This window comes from Pan paniscus, chromosome 20 (genome assembly GCF_029289425.2).
Source record: "Pan paniscus chromosome 20, NHGRI_mPanPan1-v2.0_pri, whole genome shotgun sequence".
Lineage (NCBI taxonomy): Eukaryota > Metazoa > Chordata > Mammalia > Primates > Hominidae > Pan > Pan paniscus.
In genome coordinates, this window is record NC_073269.2 from 62,387,670 (window position 1) to 62,408,396 (window position 20,727).

Sequence of the window (20,727 nt, forward strand, 5' to 3'; positions counted from 1 at the left end):
CCCTACGCACGCCGCCGACCCGTGCCACGCACCGGGAGGGTCCCTACGCACGCCGCCGACCCGTGCCACACACCGGGAGGGTCCCTACGCACGCCGACCCGTGCCACGCACAGTGAGGGTCTCTACACACGCCACTGACCCGTGCCACGCACCAGGAAGGTCTCTACGCACACCACCCACCCGTGCCACGTACCATGAGGGTCTCTACACATGACACCACCAACCCGTGCCATGCACCAAGAGGATCTCTACACACACCACCAACCCGTGACTGTGAAAGTCTCTACGCACACCAACACCAACCTGTGCCATGCACTGTGAGGGTTCTCTATGCACACCACCAAGCAGTGCCACGCACACACACAGCTAAAGTGGAGAGCAGAGCCTTTGCCACGTGCCCGAGTTGTTGAAGGGTTCATACCCGGATCTCTCTTTTAAAACAGGCTCCCTGGCTGGATGCGGTGGCTCCCACCTGTAATCCCAGCACTTTGAGAGGCCAAAGCAGGTGGATCAGTGGAGGTCTGGAGTTCGAGACCAGCCTGGCCAACATGGCGAAACCCCATCTCTACCAAAACACAAAAATTAGCCAGGCCTGGTGGCAGGGGCCTGTAATCCCAGCTACTCAGGAGGCTAAGGCAGGAGAATTGCTGAAACCCAGGAAGCAGAGGTTGCAGTGAGGAGAGATCACACTCCAGCCTGGGCGACAGAGCAAGACTCTGTCTCAAAAATTAAATTTAAAATAAAATAAAATAAATAAATAATAAAAAAATAAAATGAAACAGGCTCTGAGGCAGCCCTCCCAGCCCTTCTCCCACCCTCCTGCAGGCGCGGCTGGAACCTGAACCCTCGCACAGATCAGGGAAGGGCAGGGCCGCCAGGTGGAGCTGTGGCAAACGTGCCCTCCCAGCTTTCCACATGCTGGGGTTTCATAAACCAGGAGCGCCTCAGCGAAACTCCACGGGGCGGACACAGGGCTGCCAACTTCGACAGCCAAATAAGGGCAATTTAAAAAAACCTCCTGCCGGTCTGAGTGCAGCGGTGTTTACAACTAACTGCCAGTTACGGATCTCTTTGTTCCTTCTCCACGCCAACTGCTTCACTTGACTAGCCTTAGAACAAAAAAACCTCCTACCTCCCACGGTAGAGATTTGGGGCTTGGCTCCCCGAATCCCCCGGCACCTGCAGGAGGCAGGGGCTGTAACCACCCAGCTTCTCGGGGCAAGCCTCCAGCAGGAGCCACGAGAAACCTGCCCGAGGAGGCACAGCCTCCCACTGCTGGGCCAGGGCTCCAGGGCTCACACCCCAGGGCCCACACTTCTTTATTAAAACAGCTTCATTAAGATGTGATCCCCTCACCACAACATTCCCCCATGTAAAGTGTACGATGCAATGATACTTAGTGTATTCAGTTTTGCAACCCTCACCACAATCAACTTTAAAACAACTCCAAAAAGCCCGCGCGCCCACGGCAGTCACCGCGCATTCCCCCGGCCGCGCCCACGGCAGTCACCGCGCATTCCGCCCTCCGCGCCCACGGCAGTCACCGCGCATTCCCCCGCCGCGCCCTGCAGCCTCTGAACTCCTTTCCGTCCCTCTGGACTTGCTGCCGTGTGCTCTGCACAGGAGAGGGACAGCATCTGCTCCTGCGTGTCTGACTCTTCACACAGCATGGTGCTGCGGCGTGCCGGCGTGTCGCTCCTCTCTCGGGCTGAACCCCACTCCACTGTACGGCGGCCACAGTGGTCCATGCACCCACCCATCGCTGGCGGACAACTGTGGGCTGCTTCCACAGCGGGCATTGTGAATACTCCAGCTTCAACGCCGCGTCCATCCATTTATTTCTGTGGACGTTCGCGTTCATCTCTCTGGGAAGGAGAAGCCTGCGCAGGCCCTAGCCCCCCAGCGAGTCTTCAATTCTGTGTCTTATCAGAGTTGCCTACTGAGGTGGAGGCGGGCACAACGCTCGACCAACCATTAGCAAAGCCCATGCTCCGGCCGTCTGGCCCCAGTTCCTGGTGTGACCTCACTCCCAGGTGGGTAGGACTCCTGGTGAGACACAGCGCCCCCCCCCCCCCCCCCGCCGCCCCACCTCGTTCCCCAACAACCTCAACACCGGAAGAGAAAACCCAGGCGAGGCCCCCTTGGGCTGAATGCACTCGGCTCTGAGGAAACCTCCTCCGGCATCCAGGACCTCATTCCAGGCCGGGGTCTGCAGACCAGCACGTGGGAACGGCGGCATCCAGCACCTCATTCCAGACTGGGGTCTGCAGACCAGCACGTGGGAATGTTCGCATCCAGCACCTCATTCCAGACTGGGGTCTGCAGACCAGCACGTGGGAATGTTCGCATCCAGCACCTCATTCCAGGCCGAGGTCTGCAGACCAGCAAGTAGGAATGGTGGCATCCGGCACCTCATTCCAGGCTGTGGTCTGCAGACCAGCACGTGGGAACGGCGGCATCCAGCACCTCATTCCAGGCTGTGGTCTGCAGACCAGCACGTGGGAACGGCGGCATCCAGCACCTCATTCCAGACTGGGGTCTGCAGACCAGCACGTGGGAATGTTCGCATCCAGCACCTCATTCCAGGCTGGGGTCTGCAGACCAGCACGTGGGAACGGCGGCATCCAGCACCTCATTCCAGGCCGAGGTCTGCAGACCAGCAGGTAGGAATGGTGGCATCCGGCACCTCATTCCAGGCTGTGGTCTGCAGACCAGCACGTGGGAACGGCGGCATCCGGCACCTCATTCCAGACTGGGGTCTGCAGACCAGCACGTGGGAACGGCGGCATCCGGCACCTCATTCCAGACTGGGGTCTGCAGACCAGCACGTGGGAACGGCGGCATCCAGCACCTCATTCCAGACTGGGGTCTGCAGACCAGCACGTGGGAATGTTCGCATCCAGCACCTCGTTCCAGACTGGGGTCTGCAGACCAGCACGTGGGAACGGCGGCATCCGGCACCTCATTCCAGACTGGGGTCTGCAGACCAGCACGTGGGAATGTTCACATCCAGCACCTCATTCCAGACTGGGGTCTGCAGACCAGCACGTGGGAACGGCGGCATCCAGCACCTCATTCCAGGCTGGGGTCTGCAGACCAGCACGTGGGAATGTTCGCATCCAGCACCTCATTCCAGACTGGGGTCTGCAGACCAGCACGTGGGAACGGCGGCATCCAGCACCTCATTCCAGGCTGTGGTCTGCAGACCAGCACGTGGGAACAGCGGCATCCAGCACCTCATTCCAGACTGTGGTCTGCAGACCAGCACGTGGGAACGGCGGCATCCAGCACCTCATTCCAGGCGGAAGTCTGCAGACCAGCACGCGGAACAGTGGGGCGTAACCTGAGCACCTGAGTGGGGGGGAACCTGAGCACCACACACCTCCTTGGCGCAACCCCTCTGAACCGATTTTCCCAAGTCCCTCAAGTGACAAGAAGCTCACCACTATCCAGGTACAGAACGGAGCCAGCCCCACTGCAGGGTGCTGTCAACCTGCCCTCAGGAAGGGCCTGAGAGTCTGAGAACTCGGGACGTGCCTGTTTAAATAAATTCATGTGCACAGATATGCCATGTGGGTCACTGGGCAGCCCCTGGCCACCCCACCCCACGGTTCCAGGCACTGCTCTAAACGGCTGACGAACTGTGAGTAGATTGGGGTCCATGATAACCCTCTGGGTAGGTCTGACTGCTGTCCCCATTATGCAGATGAGGAAACAGAAGCCCAAGGTCTCTCCGTGGGGAAGGGGAGAAGGGAAAGGCTGGAGGAGTACAGAAACTGTTCACACACAGACCATCAGGCCCCAAATCTATGCCCAGTACCACCCACCACTACGCTCGCCTCAGAAACTGTGTTCAAATCCCACGTGGGAACATGAAGGCCGCGCTCTCCAGGGTCCTCATTTACTGAGCACCTGCGAGGACCAGCAGACATGGGGTCACCAGAAGACATAAGGGTCACCAGGAGGGACAAGGGTCACTGGGAGAAACGAGGGTTACTGGGAGACATGGGGTCACCGGGAGACACGGGGTCACTGGGAGAAACGAGTCACCAGGAGACATGGGGTCACAGGGAGGGACAAGGGTCACCAGGAGAGAGGGTCACCAGGAGGGCCGAGGTCCTGCCCCCAAGGCTCACAGACAGCAGGAAGGAACCACACGGGGAGGGGGGTCTAGGGGGAGAAAGTGACGGGCAGCTCTGCTGGGGAGGCTGGGGTGCGCCCTCAGAAAGAAGGCACCACAGGAGCATTCCCTGGATGGGCAGCGTGGAGGGGAGGGGGCAGGCAGCAGCTTGAAGGCCAGGCATGCTGGGGGCTGCAGGAGAGGCCGCTCGAAGGCCGGGCATGCTGGGGGCTGCGGGAGAGGCCACTCAAAGGCCAGGCATGCTGGGGACTGCGGGAGAGGCCGCTCGAAGGCCGGGCATGCTGGGGGCTGCGGGAGAGGCCGCTCAAAGGCCGGGCATGCTGGGGGCTGCGGGAGAGGCCGCTCGAAGGCCGGGCATGCTGGGGGCTGCGGGAGAGGCCGCTCGAAGGCCGGGCATGCTGGGGGCTGCGGGAGAGGCCGCTCGAAGGCCGGGCATGCTGGGGGCTGCGGGAGAGGCCGCTCGAAGGCCGGGCATGCTGGGGGCTGCGGGAGAGGCCGCTCGAAGGCCGGGCATGCTGGGGGCTGCGGGAGAGAGAGCTTGAAGGCCAGGCATGCTGGGGGCTGTGGGAGGGGCTGCAGGTGTGTGGGGCAGTTCCTGCCGGGAGGACTGCGAGTCACCTGAAGCGCAGGGGACCCTTAGAGGTGGGCACTGTTCTGACGCTTGTCTTATGGATGCAGAACATGAGGCCGGCAGGGCGAGACCCTCGGGTCCCCTGCAACACGTGAAGGGCAGCACTGGCGGCAGCAGCCAGGAGCAGTGTCTGTGCCAGGCACAGAGCCACAGGGACTCCCAGGAGACTCTCTCAGCTCCAGAAGCGGGAGGCACTGAAGGCAGCCCTGCCAGGAGCCGCCGCTCCCCGCTCTCTCCACCCAGCCCCTGCCCAGTGCTCCCTCCACCTCGCCCCTGCCCAGCACTCCCTGGCTCCCTCCACCCCGCCCCTGGCCCCTGCCCAGCGCTCCCAGCTCCCACCACTCAGCCCCTGCCCAGAGCTCCCCGGCTCCCTCCACCCCGCCCCTGCCCAGCACTCCCTGGCTCCCTCCACCCAACCCCTGCCCAGAGCTCCCCAGCTCCCTCCACCCTGCCCCTGCCCAGAGCTCTCCTCCAGTCCTCCCAGCTGCCTCCTCTGGACTCCAGGTGAGGGCCACCTCCTCAGGGTCCCCACTTGCTCCATCCGCCTGCCTTTCTCTTCCTAACGCCTGCTACTCTGCCACTCTCCGTGTCTCTGCTTAGCTGGCCTGTCCTCCCGGCATCCTGTCATGTCAGCGCCCGCTCTGACACCCATGTGGTCCCTAGCACCCAGGGCAGCGCCAGGCACAGCTGGGTGAGCACACAAACAGGTAGGTCTGGACAAAGCACAGGCTTAAGACCAGACACAGCAAATCCCAACACTCAGCCCCTCACCGGACCTGTCTCAGGAAGAGGTGAGACCCACGCGGAAGGACAGGCAGACCTCCCCTCGGACAGACCCCCATGGGCTCCGGGTGCCTCGGATGGAAGAGTTCAGGCTAAACTGCCATGAACATGCTTGCAGCCCGACCAGGCTAGCTCTACCTCTCCAGAGGCTACCGACAGGAAAGCCCAAATCTCAGGAAATGCTTCTTGCAGAGACAGCCTCCATCACAGTGAGGTTCCGAATGGGGAAACCGGGAGGAACCTATGAGACCCACGCCGGGGAGGTGGGTGGAGTCACCCCTCCTCCACGGGAGCAAGGGATCCGGCCAAGGAATGACGGCTGGCACCCCTCCCACGCCCAACATCAAGAGTGAGAGTGATCTCAACATTTTTCTTATGTTCATTTTCCTAATATTTTAATAACAGGTAATTACGTCTGTATTAAGGGAAAAAGCCTAAAGGGGTGTCTTGGACAGCGGCTGGGGCTACGTATCGGAACTGGTAGATGGCTGGGTGCTGGGGGCCAGCAGTGAAGGCGACGGCACAGAACAGGCCACCCCAGTGCAGCCCCAAAGGCACGGGGGCAGCAGCAGATGCGAGAAGGGTGCTCTAGCCTCCCCTTTCTTCCTGCAAGCAGATGAAACCCCACGTGAAACACGCCCTCCTCGTAGAGGAAGAGGACCTGCTCATCACCAGCACCGGGAGCTGAGGCTGAGAGACAGCTGCACACACCAACCCTTAGCTCCCTCAGCCTCCCCAAGGATTTTAGTTACTTCTTCACAGTTGCTATTCTTTGGCATAGAAGCCCTCAGGTCTAACTGCTTCAGGAGGCCTTCACTTTCTGAAGTCTCCCATGTACCTGTAAAAATAACATTCGTGGCCGTGCGCAGTGGCTCACACCTGTAATCCCAGCACGCTGGGAGGCCGAGGCGGGTGGATCACGAGATCGAGACCATCCTGGCTAACACAGTGAAACCCCATCTCTACTAAAAATACAAAAATTAGCCGGGCATGGTGGCGGGCGCCTGTAGTCCCAGCTACTCGGGAGGCTGAGGCAGGAGAATGGTGGGAACCCGGGAGGCGGAGATTGCAGTGAACCAAGATCACGCCACTGCACTCCAGCCTGGGCGACAAAGTGAGACTCCATCTCAAAAAAATAAAATAACATTCGTAAGCTTTTCTCCTGTTATTCTATGTCAACCTAATTCTCAGACTCTGCCAGAGACCCAAGGAGGGAAGCCACTGCACGCAGCCTAATGTTCAGGAATTACATAGTGGTGATGATTACACAACTTTGTGAATATATTTAAAACCAGTGAATTGTACATTTTAAAAAAGCAAATGTTGGCCGGGCACGGTGGCTCACGCCTGTAATCCCAACACTTTGGGAGGCCAAGGCAGGCAGATCACGAGGTCAGAAATTCAAGACCAGCCCGGCCAATATGGTGAAATCTTGTCTCTACTAATAATACAAAACTTAGCCAGGCATGGTGGCTAGTGCCTGTAGTCCCAGCTACTGGGGACGCTGAGGCAGGAGAATCGCTTGAACCCCGGAGGCAGAGGTTGCAGTGAGCTGAGATCACACGCCACTGCACTCCAGCCTGGGCAACAGAGCGAGACTCTGTCTCAAAAAAAAAAAAAAAGAAAGAAAAAGAAAAACGAAATGTTGTAATACATTAATTGCACCTCTATTAGAAAGTAAACAAACTTTTAACAGGCTTTCTAATTACAACACCCTAGACATTAAAAATGCGTAAGACTCAGCACTGTAGGAAAGGTTAAAAAAAAAAAAAGCACAAGAAAAAAAGGGAAGAGAGCAGTTTGCAACCAGGGGCTGAGGAGGTGGTGGGGGCTGCTCCTCACCTCCTCTTCTTGGCTGAAACCTGTTTGCCAAGTGGTGATAATGTACTTCCAGTGAAACTCTATCACATAACTCAATAAAAGCAGGGACTTCCCAGCTCAGAGCCTTCCCCTGGCCTCCACCTCGGGCCAGCTTCCTGCAGGGTGAAGGCCTTGACCAGGCTGTGGATGGGGGAGGCGGGAGAGTCTACCCTCCACACCCCTCCTCTCCACCGCACAGCAGCCTGCCCAGAGGCCAGCAGAGATCACCTCTCACTCAGCAGGGATCTGCCGCGAGCCGGGAGGCCTGCACTGCCCAGCTAGGCACAAGGCATGATTCCCGCTGTGGTGATAGTTGGGTAGGGGGGTAGTGAGGCAGCCTATAGAGGTGGAGGGGCTGACCCCGGGCGGGGAGCGCTGGGCCTCAAACTGCCCCCCAGATACTAATACCTTTTACATGTTTTCAATAGACAGCCATATACCTACATGAAAAGTAGCCTTGATTTCCCCTCCTTCCTAAAGCCTAAAATGTTTACTATGTGGCCCACTGCAGAGAGTCTGCTGACCCTGATGTAAATAAAGGAATGAGGGTGCCGGCGTTTGGGGTGCACACTTTCCAGGCCACAGCCAGGCCAAGGAGGCACAGCAGAGGGGCTGAGCACCTGGAATGGCGCCAGGAGGGAGGGGCAGGCAGGGACCTGGGGCAAGGCCTGGGCAGCTGGGAGGGAGGCCCAGCCTGGGGCTCCGTGCTCAGCAGCTGCTGCCCTGGAATTCCTGGTCACTTCACCTTTGACCCGTATTTTGTAAGTGGGGTCCAAGGGCACAAGGGCTCAGTGCCGGGGGCTCCTAGCCTGGGCTTGGGGGGTCTCTGCACCCACCCGTGGGTGAAATGCCAAACACAAAACACCCTGGCCGACCCAGAGACCTCCAGGAAAGGAAGATGCTTTTTTCCTGCCTTTTAGCATAAGGGTCCACAAATTCCATAGCCAGAGGGGCCGGGGGCAGCAGAGGAGGGGTAAGGGGCGAGGGGCCAGAGCTCAGGGTCTGGTCGCTCTTCTAAGAGGGAGGTGGGAAGGAACTCCGCACCGTGGCGACCTGGGACAGGGCCCACACTGCTCTGCATCCCAACTTCCTCTCCGAGAAGAGGGAGGGGCCGACACCTACCAGGGAGATGTGAAACAACCAGCCTGGGTGACAGCACTGTGCCCCTGTGAGCAACAGGCAGCCGCGGTACCAGTCCTTGGCGTCATCACCTGCTCTGCCACCCGCAGAAATGGCTGAGCCTCAGCTGCCTCCTCTGCAAAGCAGGGACGGGAAGGGCAGGTGCCTTGCTGAGCTGTGTGGGGACTGAGTGGAGGCTTCTGAGGACTCATCAGGGTTAAGACGGGTGTTCACTCAATGCTCCCCAGTTCTCTTCTTCTCCCGTCCCTCCAGGCATGCTCTCAGCCCCTGCTGAAGCCTGTGTCCTAATCCATCAGGCCCTACCCCCAGGACCTCATGGCGGGGGTATGGGACCCTCACCCGCAGAGGTGAACGATGGGAGAGGCGGGGGCACCAGGAGCTGCAGGGGCCTGAGGCAGCTCCTGACCCAGCTCTCAGGGTCCAGGCCAGCTCCCTAGGAGAAGGCCCCCCACTTGCTCTCAAGAAAACCCTGGGCTATTCAAGGAATCTACCAGAAGGCTGGGAATTGCACATCTTCGGAAACGAGGGTCCCGGCCTCCCTTACCAGCCTCCGTTTCTCAGTCGGGGTCTCAGGCTCTCCCAGCCTCTGCAGGTGCTCACGCACCTGGCTCTGACCTCCGCTGCAGAGAGGAAGCACCTGGAGCACGGGCAGGGGTGCGTTCCCCTCGCCCCAGCCCTTGAGAGATCCAATTAGCACAAATGATTGTTATTATTGTTGTTATTAAGTCCCGCCCACCCCTCTGGAGGCCTGCCTGCCAATTATCCCCTTTCTTCTGCTGCCAATCTCACCTCCTCCTCCCCCGCACTCTCGGAAGCAACTCCTCCTGGCCCTCCGTGGCCCCCCCTGCCCAGAAACTTCTCTGGCACCCACCTGCTTTCTTCCTCCCCCTAGTCTCTTATTCCTTCCCCTCTACTTGCAGCCTGGAGCAGCCACCTCCTTTCCTTCCCCCCAAGTCATCCTCTAACCACTGGGCTAACAAACACCCTCTCTGACTTTTCACCAAATCCTGTGGCTCCTTCTCAGCCTGACTCCACAACCTCTTTGGAGCCACCGTGCACCCCATGTGGCCCTGCCTTTGTGGGGCGGGGGAGGAGCTCTGGGGTGCCCAGACCAGCCGTCCCCCCCACCCCACCCCCTCCAGCACGGAGGGCTCTGGCCCTTTCCTCCCTCCCACCCTCTCTTCTCCCCATTCCCCTTCCCTTGGGGCTTTCGCTCCCTCCCACCACGATCCTGGCTCCCACCCTGCCTCTTGGAAGTGCCCTCCTCACACCACACACCAACTCATCTTCCTGAAGTCACTCAGTTCAAACAACCCAATTAGAACCCGGGCAAAGGATCCGAGAAAGCATTCCTCCAAAGAAAGACAAATATCAGATAGGCACATGCAAGGGTGTCCTCATGAGCCGTCTGGGAGAGGCAGACCAAACCCACAGGGAGGCAGCACCTCACACCCACTGCCGGCCTCAGAAAACAAGTGCTGGTGAGGACCAGGAGAAGTGGGGAGACCCCCATTGCTGGTGCGGCCGCCATGGGAAACACCTGGCAGTTAGTTCCTCAAAAGGTTAAGCCCAGAACTCCCATAAGAACCCGCAATTCCACTCCTTAGTATAGACCCGAGAGAAAACATGCGTCCGTCCACGCAAAAATCTGCACACGAATGTTCACAGAAGCATCAGGCATAACAGCCAAAATGTAGAGACAACCCAAATGTCCATATGGATGAACTAATTGTGGTCCATCCATGACCATAATGGAACACGACCATAACCAGGTGTGAAGTTCAGCTGTGACAGGGATGACCCTCGAACACGGCACGCTTGGTAAAACAAGCCCGATGCAGAACAGCACGATTCTATTTATACGCCTGCCCACAAGAGGCACACCCCGGGAAAGAAAGCAGATCAGCACTTCCCAGGAACCGGGACGCAGGGACGCAGGGAGGGAGGGACTGGGACGCAGGGAGGCAGGGAGGGAGGGACTGCTGAAGATGCACGGCGTTTCTTTTGGGATGAAGAACGGGTTCTAAAATCGACTGTGGTGATGGCTGCGTAAATCAGTGAATACACTAAAAACCTTACTGAACTGTATATTATTTATTTATTTATTGAAACAGAGTCTCGCTTTCTCGCCCAGGCTGGAGTGCAATCGCACCATCTCGGCTCACTGCAACCTTCGCCTCCCAGGTTCAAGGGATTCTCCTGCCTCTGCCTCCCGAGTAGCTGGGACTACAAGCGCTGAACTGTGTACTTTAAAAGGGCAAATTGTACACTATGGGAATCATATCATAATAAAACTGTTCTCAACAAAAAGCAACTCAGTTCATCACCTCCTTGCCCAAACTGCTGCCACTGCACGTGCTGGCTGCCCCTCAATCCAAAATCCAAGTTCCTCCCCAGGCACCACAGGGTTCCATCTGGCTCCGGCACCTCTGCAAACCCCCTCCCTTCCAGCTGGCCCGGATCTCGCTGTGCAGTGTACTGCTCCTGACGCACCGACAGGCTCAGTCCTGGCCAGGCCCAGTCTTTCACCCTGAAGGACCGGCCCCACTCCTCCACTTGCCCCGGCCAGGCCTGGTTCTCTCTCTCTGAGGGGCCAGCCCCACTCCTCCACCTGCCCTGGCCAGGCCTGGTCTCTCTGTCTGAGGGGCCGGGCTCATTCCTCCACCTGCCCCGGCCAGGCCTGGTCTTTCTCTCTGAGGGGCCGGGCTCACTCCTCCACCTGCCTGGCTCAGTCTCACCTTTCAAGGGTCTGCTCAAATGTCAGCTTCTCCCTGAGGCCCACACCCCACCTTTCCCATGGCAGGGCTGACTTCCTGGCTGGTCAGCACCTTCTGTCACCATGTCACAAGCGTGGTGATATCACTTCTATTGCTATTTCCTTCCTGGGACTCTGCATCTGCTCCTGGGCACAATGCTTCCTGAGGGCAGGTGCCAGGGGTGTCCAGCACCTGCTGCCCTGGTGCCCATGGCTGCTTCCGGAACCAACACTGCTGCCCGGCCCCGCCGCAGAGCCCTCTCCTGCTCGCCTTCCCACTCTGCTCCCAGCTCGAGAAGCCCAAGCGCCACCCCTCCACTCCCCCACCAGCTCTTTCACTGCCCTTTTCTGTGGCCACTTCACTCCCTCACTCCTGGCCTGAAAACCTCATTCTTGTTCCCTCCTGCACCTCCGCCTGGATCTGCAGGCTAGGTGGGGTGACATCTACCCGGCATCTTGCATGGGGCCCTCATTTCCTCAGCCCCGGGACATCTCTGTGACACCACGGAGATCCCAGGCCTGCCCTCCCTGAGGGTGGTGGGGAAAGCTCTACACACCCTTTCCTGTTCATTCTACAGTGACTGGTCTGCAGAGACCTTCCCTCTCGTCTGAGCCGGTTTTGGCAGGTCACATTCTCCTAGAGCACAGCCTGCACGACGTCCCTCCGGCGGGGTTCAGGACGCAGAGGGAAGCCGTTGTCCCTGGCCCCTCTCCCTCTCCTCTAGAGGCCGGCCGCGGCGCGTTGATTTCGCTGCTCTTTTTTTTTTTTTTTTGAGATGGAGTCTCGCTGTGTCGCCCAGGCTGGAGTGTGGTGGCGCGATCTCGGCTCACTGCAAGCTCCGCCTCCCGGGTTCACGCCATTCTCCTGCCTCAGCCTCCCAAGTAGCTGGGACTACAGGCGCCCGCCACCACGCCCGGCTAATTTTTTGTATTTTCAGTAGAGACGGGGTTTCACCATGTTAGCCAGGATGGTCGCTGCTCTATTCTTTTCCAGCCACTTCACACCTGGACTCGCGCAGCAGCCTCCCAAAGGTTTCCCGCAGGCCTCCCACCCGCACCACCCACACCCACCCCGTCAGAGCCGTCTTCCTCGGGGGCACCAGCACAGCCACAGCAGAGACAGCTCACGGCCCCAGCCACCACACTCAACTACTTTCCGAGAGGGCGAGAGAGAGGGACTTCATCTACTGTCAGGGTGCAGTGTGTTGTGGGGACAGCGGGGCACAGCCGGCAGGACTTGGTGCCTGCAGATCTTCAGATCCTTATGCGAAGCCTTCCGGGTCTTAGGGCAGCCGAGTAACTGAGAATTGTTTAAAAGACAAAACAGTCTTCAGGCCAAAAGCCCCACACACCTACAAAGTACACTACGGACTCTGGGTGATCATCAGGTGTCCGTGTAGGTTCATACATTGTCACAAAACGCGCTGCCCTGGAGTGGGAGTTGACAGTGGGGGGGCTGTGTCGGGCGAGGGTGCAGGCGGATATGGGAAATCTGTGCATCTTCCTCTCAATTTTGTTGCGAACCTAAAACTGCCCTAAAAAAAAAATAAAGCCCCTGGCCGGGCGCGGTGGCTCACACCTGTAATCCCAGCACTCTGGGAGGCCGAGGTGGGCGGATCACGAGGTCAGGAGATCGAGACCATCCTGGCTAACACGGTGAAACCCCATCTCTACTAAAAAATACAAAAAATTAGCCAGGCGTGGTTGCGGGCACCTGTAGTCCCAGCTACTGGGGAGGCTGAGGCAGGAGAATGGCGTAAACCCAGGAGGTGGAGCTTGCAGTGAGCCAAGATCATGCCACTGCACTCCAGCCTGGGCGACAGAGCGAGATTCTGTCTCAAAATAAATAAATAAATAAATAAAGCCCCTGGTCACCACTCAGGTGGCTGAGGAGGCAGGATCAATTAAGCCCAGGAGTTTGAGACCAGCCTGGGCAACTCAGCAAGATCCTATCTCTTAAAATATATATATATATGAAATAAAACACTAAAAATAAAGCCTTTATATTAAAAAAAAAAAGACATACACACACACAAAACCACACCTACGGACCACCTTACATTCTGTGACCCCTCTGCTGGGCCAACAGGGCACGCTGGCCATTTTCCAGATGGTGTGGATTCTCCCCCCGGGCCTTTGCACAGTCCCTTCCTCCCACCTCACCTGCCCTCTCAGTATACATCTGCTTAGCCCATCTGCCACGGCTCAGCATCAACAGCACCTCCCCGAGGAAGCTTTCCCAGACTGCTCCCTTCCCTCAGCTCTATCCTCTCTTATCCAGCGACAAAAGATCACACTCATCAAGCACGGATTAAATCCCAGGTCCTGGGTGCAGGGTGCCCTAAGCACATAAGCTCTGATCCTGGGCCCCACAATCAGTGGGAGACAGTGCGAGGCCATGAGGCCAGCGCAGGGACAAGAGGACAGCCGCTCTGGGCAGGGCAGGGTGGGATCTGGCCTCCCAGGAACCAGCCACATGACCTGGGCAAGGCGCTTGGGCCACCCGTCACTCCTGATTAAATGAGACGATGTGTGTCAAGTGCTCACCCAAAAGCCGTGGAGACGCCCAGTAAACACGGCCTATCACTGTGGTCCCTGTTGTATAGACAAGGAAACTGAGGCTTCCACAAGCAGAGTGGCTAGTACAGTATCACAGAGCCACAGCGAGGCTTCCACAAGCGGAGTGGCTAGTACAATCTCACAGAGCCACAGCAAGGCTTCCACAAGCGGAGTGGCTAGTACAATATCACAGAGCCACAGCGAGGCTTCCACTAGTGGAGTGGCTGGAGCAATGTCACAGAGCCACAACGTAGGAGGCTGGAGCCACACCTGAGTCAGCCGGCTGCCAAAGACAGCTTGCTTCCTTCTAACTCTTGGACAACGGCATTTGTCCCCTTTAACGTCCACCATTGAGGATGGTCCTGTGTCCCACAGGGGGATCCGTGTCTTACTCACCTCTGCGACACCTACTATAGGTCCCCATCAGCCCCACAGTGCATCCAGCAGACTGTGCACTTGAGGGCGGGGCTATTTCCAGCAAAGACCCTGCACACAGCAGCCTCAGGAATCCATGGCTCTGACTGGCTGGACCCTGGGCTGAGGCAAGGACCACTTCTGATGCATCTCTGGGTCCCAGCATTAGCCACTGCAAGGCCTCGAAACAGGGGGGCCAGATGGGACCCCCATTTAGCACAAGAGAGACGTCCACACTCTGTGAGCCCAAAGGGAGAAGGTTCAGGCCACGGCAGAGACGGAACCAGGAAAACTTCACGAAGGACAGCCTCAAGTTGCCAGGTCCCTTGCAGGAACAGACAGGCCCGGGGCCGCCCCACCTGGGCTCAGAGCTTGGGCTGGTTTCTCTGCAGCTGTAAGGTGACAGCTCTGGGCTCCTGGGACGGGGCCACTGACACTGGTGGTGTTGCTGCTCGAACTCCACACCTGCCTTGCTCTCCCTGATGCTGGGTGAGTGAGGCCTCCTTGGGGGTTGCATGGATCTCAGCACTCAACTTCCGAGCCACTTGTGCTTCTCCCACTATGCTGGGGTTCCCCTGAACCAGCCAGCAGCCCTGCGTGTAGGAGTCCTCATGGACAGTACACCCCACTAGGCAGGGAGTCCAGCGTCTCCAAGCCAATGACTAACACCTAGAGGACTTCGGAACAGCCTTTGTCCCCCTAGACCCCAACCTGGGGGCAGAAGGGGGCGGTCATGATGGTCAAGGGTCTGGGCTCTGGAATCGCAGTAGACACAGGTTCTGAAGCTGCTGGGGGCCTTGGGCTAACAAGTGCCATCCAGAGCCTCCATCCCATACCCCTAAAATGGAGGTGACCACCTCCATCCCAGAGCCTTGAGAATTTAGGACAGTGAGGACCAGGCACTGGGCCAGGTTCCTGCAAAGTGTGCACCAGCAAGTGTTGTCGAATCTGCAGTTTCTCACACCACAGAGGCCCCGGCACCTGGCACAGTCCTCACTAGGCTGGAGGCCTCAGGATGCACCAGAGGACACATGAACGAGGTTTGGAAAGGCCTGTGAAACATGTCTGAGGATGGGTGTCCTGAGAGCTGTGTATGCCTAGTAACAAAAGACCTCCCAGGGCAGCCAGGCAGTTGCTGGTGGCCTGGAGCTGTGACCCCTGCCATGCCCTGCCCAGAGCCCATTGTCATCCTCCCTTAAGTACCAGGTTCCTGGTAGCCAATCCTTCCTCTCTATCTTTCAAGACACAATACCTCCCCTGCACCACACACCCCTCCCTCAAGGTCAGAGCTCCCGAGAGCACTCTGGCAAATCTCCCCACCCCTCTGCCCAGTGTGAATGGGTCTCAGCTGCTCTGGGACAGGGACTGTATGATTCCTGCCAGGCTGCCCAGCACGGAGCACCACTCTACCTTGTGCTTGCACAGAAGGGGCCTTGAGATCCCTCTCTTCACCCAGGCTGGGCCAGGCACCTCATCTGGGCCCTCACAGGACAGTGCTGTGCCAAGACCATGTGTGACCTCATGCCCAGCACAGGGCCTGGCCTGTGCAGCCGCCTGGATGGATTACATTTACTCAGAGAATTGTGAACTTGCTCTCGTTTTTAGACAACTGAAGGGAAATTGAACCTGGGAAAAGGGAAGTGACATGTCCAAGGTCACAGAAGTGGAAGAGACAGTGCCAAGGCCAAGGCCCAGGAAAGGGCCTGGCTCCAGAGCCCTTTCCATTTACTTTACACCCATCTGTTGAGGTCTGCTCTGGCTCTAAAATGAAAGCATTAAGAGCCTTCCCGCTGAAGTCAATACTATTATTACCACTCCCACTCTGTCCTGGTGGAAAGTAAGGCACTGAAGTTACTCGTCTAAGGCCACGAAGGTGAGTGGTGGGGCTGGGACTTGAACCCAGGCCTGCCCAGTCCCAGAGCTCTTGGGAAATACAACCCAGTGCCTGCATGCACTCTGGCAGTGCACCAGGGAGGGGCCAGGCCGGGTGCCCGGATGGATGGATAAGACGTGAGATAAGCAAGCAGGAATCTGATCTGGATGTTCTCTGAGGCCGTGCGTGGCCGGAGGACCACAGGGACTGCGCAGAGGCAGGCAGGTGAATGTCAGCAGCGTTTAGCCAAAGAGGCTTACAGTCTTCAGAGGAGCTAAGCCAGGATCAACGCAACTGTGCTTCCCGGCGCTGGGGTCAATCGGATCCCCAGATGGATTCTAAGCACTGCCCAACATGGGACCTGGGACCAGGAAACCGCAAAAAGCAGACCAAGTCATTCCTTCCCTAAAGCCCTGACCATCCCCCGGACTGGGCTGGGTCAAAATGCCTCCCTGGCTCCCACAGCCCCCAGACCTCTCGATCAGGGGTCTGGTCACCTTGGATGGCGACTCTGTCGCCGGGGTCTCAGTCTCTGCCTTCCACCCAGACTCCAAGCCCTTGTTCATCTCCCTGCTCCCTGTCTCTAGCGCCCGGCACAGGGCCTGGCACTGGAAAAACTTCTGCCTCCACTCACTCCTGCCTTCTGTGTCTGTGGGTCACTTTTCTGTGTGACTCTGCAGGTCCCAGAGCACTCATCCACATGAACTGGGGTCACCTCCCTGGACTGGGGGTCGGGGTGGGGTGTCAGGAGGGCGGGGCTCCACTCTGATCCACTCGGCACAGGGGAGGGAGGCCTCAGGAGTCGCCACCCGATCCAGTCCCCGCCTTCGCCCTGCCCCGTGGGCCACGCGGTGGCTGACCTTGGCCCAGTCACTTCCCCCCCTGGGGACGCGCTTCCTCCCCGCCTGCCGAGCAAGGACGAATGAATGGGCCTCCTGCCGGCCAGAATCCCCGTAATTACCCGCCTGATCAAAGGCCACGCGCAGCCCGCCCGGGGCAGCAACGGGACCCGGGCTGACTCCAAAAGGGGAAGGAAGGGCTGGGGGGGCCGAGGGCTGAGACCGTGCCCTCGGGGCCGCGGTATCCGGCCAGGCCAGCCCAGCCCGCGCGGCCCCTTCCCCCACCTGGGCCTCAACTTCCCCCCGAAGTCGCCACCACTTCCGGCCACGACCGGCGGAGTTGGAACTTCGGGGGGACGGACAGCGGCCCCACCCCCGACGGCCCGCAGCAGAGGGACCCCCACCGAGGCCCCTGCTCCTGCCCCCGCCACGCGCACGCGCGCGCCCCGGACCCGCGCACGCGCACCCCCCTCCAGCCCCGCTCGCCGCCCGCGGGCCGCCCGGGCGCGCGTCCCCTCCCACAGCTCTTCGGCGCGCACGCGCACTCCCCCCGCCCGCGTCACCCCGGCCGCGCGCCCACTCACGCCCCCCCAGCAGCGCGCACGCGCGCCCGCCGCCCAGTCGCGCTCGCCCTCCAGTCTCCCCACCCACCCCCAGCCCAAGCCGAGCTTCCCGAAGCGCGCGCCCACCTGGCCCCCAGCGCACGGCCCCCGCCCCCGCCCCTCACCTCCTTGGTCCCGGGGCCGCCGCGCCGCACTCCTCCTCCTCTCTCCTGCCTCGCGGATGGTGGCAGCGGCGGCAGCGGCGACTCAGACCCTGGGGTCAGGGGGACGGGCGCCCAGGCCGGAAGTGACCTTCCCGGCCGCTTCCGCCCGCGCCGCTCCCCCCGTCTCCCTACTCCCTGCCCCCCGGGCCGCCACCCTGTCCTCGCCGCTCTAGGAAGGCGAGTCCGCTATCCCGGCCGCCGCCCCCAGCTCTATGGTGCCCGGCGGGCGCCTGAGGGAGCCACTTCCGGAAGTGTCTAGGACGCAGGTCCTCCGTCCATGCTCTATGGCGCCCCGCGCCGAGGGGCTTCGGCCCCGCCCCCTTCCCGGACAGGAGGTGCGGGCTGGGCCCGTTAGGCGGAGACTTCCGGGTGTCTAGGGCGGTGCCCCCCCACAACCCGGGCTCCTCGCGCCTGCGCGGCCGGGTCCCCGGGCCCGCCGTGAGGAGAGTGAAGTGGTGGAGAGGGACGCTCGTGCCACCCCGGGTCCTCCTACCGTCTCTATCATGGTAACCCCTTCTCTGCCGCGGCACCTCCCAGTGGCCCGAGTCCAGGTGCCTTAGTTACTGGACAGAGACCCCGGGTTCCTTAGTTACTGGACAGACAGTGCTGCGCTTCAGGTGCCATGGCCTCAGTTTCCTCCTTTCTGAAGTGATGAAAATACATTGTGCGCCTCCAAGTGCTTCACACGCACTAGGTCCTAGTCCTAACTAGGGCCTCATGGTAGGTCCTATCCCTATGTTGCAGGTGAGGGGTCAAATCACCTACCAAAAGTCACACACCCGGAATGCCAGAGCCTCGGCCCGAACCCATGGAGTTTGGCTCTAAATTCGTGTATTTAACCCTTGACTGTACACACTGCCTCCTGTCATAGCCCTGAGAATCCGCTACTTCCCCCGCGTTAGGTAGGCACCTAGTAAGGACGCACTGGGTGTTAGCTGTTACTGTTGGTATTCTTGCAAAAAACACATATTTTAAAATAATTGTCCAAACCATAGTGTCCTTGTAGGCTGGTCCTTCTGGTCCCTCCTCTGTTCTGTACTTGGCTGTCTCTCACCTAAGTGGCAGATAACTTATCGCTTATAATTGTTATCATCCTCACTGGTAGTCAGAAAAGATAAGCTATAATTCACTGGTGGAATAACACCCTTCTCAGCCTCAATTTCTCATCTGTGGAATGGGAAAAAATAAGATAACCTGCAAGGTAATATGTGTAAGAGCTGCTTAGTTCAATACCAGGCTCATAGTAGGTTCACAAAAATGATGGTGGTTATTATTACTTATTAGCAGTGTTACATATAAGTCTATTGTTGTGGCCACTGTATACCCTCAAAGCTCAGTCAGCATCAATCATAAGATGTGCATTATTGATTTAATAACATCTTTCCATGGGTTGGGGGAACAGTGCTGTGTTAAGTGTGTGTGTCAATAGGAGGATATCTGTGTCCCTCCTTCAGAAATATCACAAAGGTAAATTTTTAAATATATCTTAGAACAGAAGGAAGTGTGGCCGGGTGCAGTGGCTGACGCCTGTAAATCTCAACACTTTGGGAGGCAGAGGCAGACGTCAGGAGGTCAGGAATTTGAGACTACCCTGGCCAACATAGTGAAACCCCATCTCTATTAAAAATACAAAAATTAGCTGGGCGTGGTGGCGGACACCTGTAATCCCAGCTACTCGGGAGGCTGAGGCAGGAGAATGGCTTGAACCTGGGAGGCAGAGGTTGCAGTGAGCTGAGATCGCACCACTGCACTCTTGCCTGGGCGATGGAATGGGACTCCGTCTCAAAAAAAAAAAAAAAAAAAAAAAAGGGAGTGAAGTGCTATCATAACAGCAATAGAAACAAATTATTAGGGTACAAACTCTACACGAGGAAACCTGTTTATAAGAAAAGTCATGTGCTTGTGCTCCTCTGAATCAGATCATTCAGTGGGTGTCCTGCAGTGACCTGGTTGTTGGGAGGGACAGCCTCCTCCCTCTTCAGCCCATTCCCCTTCTTCGCTGGTCAAATTGACAACGGCAAGATTGAGAACAGCTCATTGGCACACCAGATGGAAGCCAACACTGAGGATGGAGGAGAAACAAGACACAGGGAGCCAGCTAGACACTGGATGGCTTCGTGAAAGAGGCTCCGTGCCAGCTGAGATTTTACGTGAGAGAAATCACTTTCTAACTCACTGAAACCATTGGTAATTCTGAGTCTCTCTCTTAAGACAACCCAACCAATACCAGGATGTTTCCCAAACATGGGATGGGTTGCAGCCGACATGGCTTAATTGACAATTAACATCTGTTCTTCCCTTCCGCAGTACAAAATCACTCTTGGGATGCTGCTTCCCATCGATGGATTCTGTTTTCCACTCCTCTTGGCATCTAAGTGTGGCCTTGTGATTGGTTCTCACCAATGGGATGGGATGGAAGCAATACAGGCCTCTTCCGGGCCAATGCTCTTAAGAAACATGTATGTTGGCGAGGCACGGTGGTTCACGCCTATAATCCCAGCACTTTGGGAGGCCGAGACGGGAGGATCAACTGAGGCCAGGAGTTCGAGACCAGCCTGGCCAACATGGCGAAACCCCATCTCTACTAAAAGTACAAAAATTAGCCAGGCGTGCTGGGCGCTTGTAATCCCAGCTACTCCGGAGGCTGAGGCAGGAAAATTGCTTGAACCTAGGAGGCAAAGGTTGCAGTGAGCCGAGATCCCACCACTGCACATCAGTATGGGCAAAAGAGTGAGACTCCATCTCAAAAAAAAAAAAAGAAACGTATGCCTGCTTCCTGCTCTTTCAAGGCCCTAAAGAAAGAGGGGAGCCCCAAGAAACCTGGGTCCCTGAATGATCACTTTGTGGAAATACATCCTGTCACCTAACATCTATCCTAGATTGCTACATGATCAAGAAATACACATCTAACTTGTACACCCAATGCTCATAGCAGCATTATTCACAATAGCCAAGAGGTGGAAGCA

The 20,727-nt window shown here is 58.1% G+C and overlaps 1 protein-coding gene across 1 annotated transcript in view; it reads right to left on the reverse strand.

The window, feature by feature from the left end:
• Window positions 1-18,163, reverse strand: part of ZNF787 (zinc finger protein 787) — a 34,790-nt gene extending 16,627 nt beyond the window's left edge. Inside the window, exon 1 of the mRNA XM_034944471.3 lies at window positions 17,723-18,163. The gene's annotated coding sequence lies outside the window, so the exon portion shown is untranslated. The remainder of the gene's footprint in view (window positions 1-17,722) is intronic.
• Between the last annotated feature and the right edge of the window lie 2,564 nt (window positions 18,164-20,727).